Genomic DNA, 6282 nt, shown 5'->3' with positions numbered 1-6282 from the left:
GGGAATCCAGAGAGTTTTCTGCTTCATCAGAAGCTGCTTCATTTTCATTTGCCTTGCAATATTTATTCAGAGATGATTGGACTTATTTAAATGATCTGGAGACCAAATTTGCTTTTATTATTGATATCTTTTTGTTGATTTAATCTGTTGATTCTCAGGGTCTTCAGTTGAGTTTTGTCCTGAGATTTCGGAGGGTACAGAACTGGATTTCTGTGGATGTCAGTACCCTTTCCTCCAGGCCTAATGATCTTAACATATACCCCGGTTCCTTACCCCAGTTCCTCGTTTTCCTCATTTCTTTGGCTGAGTACTGTCCCAGCACAATGAGCTGCTGTACCTGATAGGCAGTGTAAGTTTACTGCTTTCCTGCACTTCCATCTTTCAATGCTGGGGTGGGGTGGGGGAAGGAGAAAGTTGAATTGAGCTGCAAGTCGATGGATTGTGCTGTGCAACCTTGCCAGACTGGTGGCCAGTTGGGGAGGGGTTCTGAGTGAATATATTTAGAATTAGGAATTAGCCTTCTCTGTGGTTAGTTCATTACATTGATCTTTAAGAGGTCATGAGGACCAGAGAAAATGTCTAGTCTTCCATTTTGTTGGTCATGCCATCTGAAAACATTCCCAGTTCTCTCAGATCTCAGGAATGAGACTCTTTTAGGCCTGGTAATGAATTTGTGAAGGGTAAGCAGATGGTTCCCTACTATATTTCTACTTATACTAGACTGCTACTATGCCTTAGCCATTTTATTGATTCCTTAGAAGTGAAAACAGAACCAAAATAAGAGCTGGAGATCAACGTCCTATATATCTTAAATTGAAGTCTTATTATTTCTTTGATCATGTTTTTCCTCCACTCAGCTAAAAAAACAAACAAAAACCCAGTAAAGGTAGGAAGGAATCAGGTTACAGAGGTGTATATATAGTGCATTAGTGTGAGACCATTTTGAGTTCCCAAGACTGCTTTACACATGGTTAATCCACATTCTTGGATATTCCATTATCAAACTCTTTGTGATCTTCTCTATGTGGCTTAAAAAAAAAAAATCCAAGTTTCTTCTTTATTTTTTTATTCAAATTGAGGTGATTTTCATTGACTCTTTAAGAGATTTCCTTTTCCTTGGCATCAAAATGTTTTAATTTATTTATCTTCAGAATTTAATTCTTAAGAGTTTTCTATTCTCTCTATTCCACTATAGAATTTTGGTCTACTGAATCCTACTTATCTGAAGCTTTTGAATTTTTCTCTTTCTAAACCTCAGGAGCATGACAAACTAACTCTGATATTCTCTCCTTTTCTATGAAAAATTCCAAGACAGAGTGGTGATATCTGTCTTTTGATATGTGTCTTTTGAATGATAAAATTATCATTAAGGTAAGCTGAGAAATCATGAGCTGTAGCATGTGTCTTTGGGTAATTGAATTTCCTCTTCCCTCTTCTATGCCTTCCTAGTTATTGGTTTTCTGAACCCCTTGTCCATTTCTTCTTTCTTACCAAGGAGGTCTGCAGTATATTTGACATCCAGCCTGTTTGTGCAGCCATTGGATTTTCACTCCAAGGCTATTCACCATGTCGTTTCTTTCTGATTCTTACATATATTCACATGAGTATGGCTTCTTAATCAATCCTGCTTATCTTGAATATGTCAGGGTCATATTCTAGTTAGCAGTCTTATCTGGTCAACCCTCAGTGATACGTATGATATCAAATTTGCCAGTTCTCACAAGGATCTCTAGCTCATTTTGTCTGATTCCCATATAGTGTTTATACTTATGCATGAATTTCTGAGCTCATGGATTTTATTGTTTTCTACTTTCTTAGATTTTGTCTTCTGTGAAATACTGGGCATCCATTTGTATGACTCTTTTTCCCACATAATAATCATTGTCCAGCTCTGGCACCTTGATTGGTCTATATCTATAATCAGTTCCCTTCCACTCCACCTCTTCTGCTTTAACCTTTTTGGTGATATTTGCTGGTTATTGGGCAATACATTTTGCCTGCCTTTGTTAGGTAGAATTCAACTCATAAAATTCTTATTTTTAAACCATATTCCAGAATTCCACAGTCTCTTATTAGACATCATCTTCTTAGTAAGCAGTTCATTTCCCAAATCTCACTTTCTCTTTGGAAACACTTACTATTGATTGCCAACATTGATGAAAGCCCCACATATACATTTAAGATTTTCTGTTTCTTGACTAAAACTTCACAATCCTTAGCAGTGCTCCATAATTGCCTTATGGCAATATCATTTGCGTCCAGGTGAATCACTTTAATTCAATAAAATTTGTTCCTCCCAGGCTAGTATTTTTTTAAATATGACAAATATTCACTCTTAAATTCTCTTAATTCCTTTTGTGACCTAGTATGTGCATTGATAGGACAACTAAATGGAACAGTGGATAAATGTGGCTAAAGTGTTGATTCTAGAGTCAGAAAACCACATTCAAATCTGACCCAGAGACATTATCAGTGACCCAGAGTAAGTCATTTAATTTATCTTTTTCTCAGTTTCCTCATCTATAAAAATGAGGATAATAGCACCTATCTCACAAAGTTATGTGGACAAATGAGAAAACATATAGTACTATATGAAAATGCTGATTATTACTTGTATATATATGTATATAAATATATATGGTCAATAGCAAAAGACTACATGTAAACTAGTGGAGTGCTCAAGGTTACTTGATGTATGACTAAAATAATGCAAATAATTTCTACTTCACATTTGGAAATCAGAATAATTGTTTTATGGTCATACAGTAATGTCTAATGGACAACGTCAATTCAAACAGAAAAGGCAACAAAATTCTTGCCAATTAATTGATAATGGACTATAGTTAGTCTAAAACAGCTAGTTATGACTTTCACAGGAACAAAATCACAATATTTGTTGACAAAAATCATAGATTCTGCACATCATCTACCTTAAATAACTTAAGACAATGACATAATTCAATTAAATCAAATAAACATATGATAGAACAATACTGATGACAGTTAACATTCCCATGTTAGTATGAGTACCGCATATTTCTTAAATAAAATCATTATCCACATTAAGGAACTACAATACAGTTATTTAGTTTAAGATTTCAGTTAGATTTATTAGAAATAGAAAACAAAAACATTTGGTAGGTTTAGATGATTAATTATTACTAACCAAACTTTTATATTACTCTTTTGTTGATTTTAGAAATTTGTCAAAACATTCCCTTCTTTTCCTCATTGTATTTTTACCAATTATGTGTAAAGATAGTTTTCAACATCTATTTTTAAAAAATTTTGAGATCCAAATTTTTCTCCCTCTCCCTTCATAAGACAGCAAGCAATATATATGTATATATATTATGGATATATATATATATATTATGGATATATTATATATATATATATATATATACACACACACACACACACACACACACAAACACACACATATATGGATATATCCCACTCTAGACAGAAGTTTCATCTGAATAAAGAACTTTACAGGCAAACTTTAAGATTAGTACAGTTTTTAATCCTTATGTTCTAGATACACTCCTATGTCCTCTTCAGGAGAAATAAAGTATACACTGAATATATTGCTATATATTCAGTGAACTGAACTTTACATTATGGACTTTCTGGAAATGCAGTGCACTTCTATAAGTACTTGCAAGTTTGGGGTTGAGGTGAACCATCAAAGTGTAACTGGGATCCCTTATGACAGACCCACTGAGATGCTTGGATTGCTTTGGAGAAACAAAGTGGAAAGTCTTTTTAAAATATATTGTTAAAAGGATGGTTAGAGGACATCTAGAAAAGTAGGAAATGAACACAAAAAGTCATTAACGAGAGACTATGCTAAAATAATTTCATTTAGTTTTTTAAAGGGTCAGTAGGGTGATAGAGCTTTGTGGGGACTAGTTAAATAGTTGAATGTAGAGTAATCTCTAATTCAGTAGTTCTGAAATTTTTCTTTTATTTGCTCATGGATATTTTTTTTAACCATGAGGAAACTCAGCATATTGAAGGTTTAAATTGACAACAAAAAAGGGTTTCTGTGAAACTGGACCTCCGATCTTATTATCCAGGCCTTGGATTCCTTTGCCTCTCCTTCTCCCACTTCTCTTTTCTGCTTTACTTTCCCAGGACTTGCAGCAGAGGAAGCGATGTCTGTTGCCATTGTTTTTCAGGCACTGATGCTGAAGCAATGTTTTAGAAATGCACTTAAAAATGCTTTATGTTTTTTTTAACATCATCATCTCATCAGATTTCCTCCTTCTTTTCCCCTACTCCACTAGAACTCTTCCTTATAATGAATAACAAACCAAACCTATATATTGTCTGTGTCTGAAAATGTATGTTTAATTTCTCAATCTAGTCCACCACCTCTCTGTGGTGGGCATACTTTATCATTAGTTTTCTGATATCATGAGTGTTTATTCATTGAGTTCTAAAGTCTTTTAATGTTTTTTTTTTCAAATGTACTTTGGTGAAAACATTTATGCATAAATATCTCAATAAAAATTTCTGTCTTTAATTCACACTCCAATAGCTTTAGCTTCCTGGTGTTATACATTTTCCCAACACAATTTAACAATTCAAAGAAGTTTCAGTAAAGGTGCTATTAAGTATCTATGAATTTGTTGCTCTCCTTGAAAATACAAATTTAGCCTGCTAGTATACTTAAAGAACAGAAAAATCTGGAAGATTTGTTTAAGGTCTAAAGCATATATTGGTACTAAATTCCTTGTCTATATAATTAAAATGTAAATGAGCTTCAATTTACCCTATATACAAAGAATAAGCAGAGAAAAAAGAGACAAGCTTAAATGTACACAAATGCAAAAAAGTGATTTTTTAGTCTTTATCTGGTGGTGAGAGAACCATTATTTTTCCCCAATAGGTAAATGATGACAAGCGTAGCTATACCTCACTTCCCCTCCTGAGGTGTCCAATTGTTTGATGAAACTTTTAGAATTCTGAAAAGGCCAGTTATTGGCTATATTCTACAAGGCATAATCAGGATTCCTCAGGAAGCTGAGGTCCCAAGATTTAACTAAGGGCCCCTGGAAATCCATAGCTGCCATAGTCAATTTCTTTCCTATTCAGGAAGATGCTGATTTGAAGAATCCCTAAAAATAAGATTCTATTCTGAGTCCTACTGAATGCTGAAAATTATTCCAAAAGAATTTCAGGAAATATTGAATAGGTATAGAACATCTCAGGTCCTTCTTCTCTGTTGGAATGATCTTAAAAATTTCAAGTCCACTTTGTCCCAAATCTATACCTGAGAAAGACCCTGTGGAAGCAAGATACCACTTGAGACTTCCTTCATGTTTGGGATATTGCCCACAGGATTGATGTTGCTTGCAATGTTCATTTGGGGTCAGAACATCTCTCCAGCTTTCAACAATTGGTATGTTGAACGGTGAATGTGCTAAGCCTTTCCTTAGGGAAGAATTCTTCAGACACAAGATTTATTCATTTAAACAGAGAGGACCCCTTCCATTTTTTGGTCTACCCACCGCTATGATGCTGTTAGAAAAGAAGAGGTATTGATAAGTCTACAAAGACTTGCTACAATGTATAATTACTGCTAACATTTGTGTAGGATTTGCACCTTACTCATTTCAAAGAACTTGAACTTACTTTATCTCATATGATTCTCATGACAGTATTTTCTCAGTCAGAAAAATGTATTATAACTTGTCTGCATATGAGAAAATTGAGGCTCAGGGAATTTAGGTAATTTGTCTAAGAACACATACCTACTAAGTAGTATAACTTAAGACTAAAACTCAAGCCTATGATGATCTTCCCAAATGCTGTCTTAAAACTGGAAATCTCTAATAACAAGCCAAAGATAGTTTCTGAGTCAATGTAGCAATTTTGACCCAAGCATAGGGCTTGCATACTTTGGCTCTTAAAACGGCATTAAGTAAACTAGCCACCGTTATCCTCCCTCCAGAAGTTGATATTTATTTAAATCTCATCAGAATATAAAGCAGTTTGCAGAACTGAATAACCATCATTTCACCTTGGCTCTGCACTGTCCCACTAAAAGTCTGTATCTACTGGACAGCCAGGCCAGACAGGAGTACTTCCTCTTATCCATAGATTTTTCTCTGATGTAGAAATTTTCCCTAATACCAGTGAACTCTAGCCAATAACCCCAATATCCCTGAATCCTTTGAATTCACAAAGTTGGCTCTAAGTTGATATATGTCCATTCAAGATGAATGTTCGATCATTTCCTCAGAAAAGGAAAGATAAAGCAGAAAGTATCCA

Source organism: Notamacropus eugenii, chromosome 4, assembly GCF_028372415.1.
Source record: "Notamacropus eugenii isolate mMacEug1 chromosome 4, mMacEug1.pri_v2, whole genome shotgun sequence".
Taxonomy (NCBI): domain Eukaryota; kingdom Metazoa; phylum Chordata; class Mammalia; order Diprotodontia; family Macropodidae; genus Notamacropus; species Notamacropus eugenii.
Note: the sequence above shows the minus strand (reverse complement) of the source record.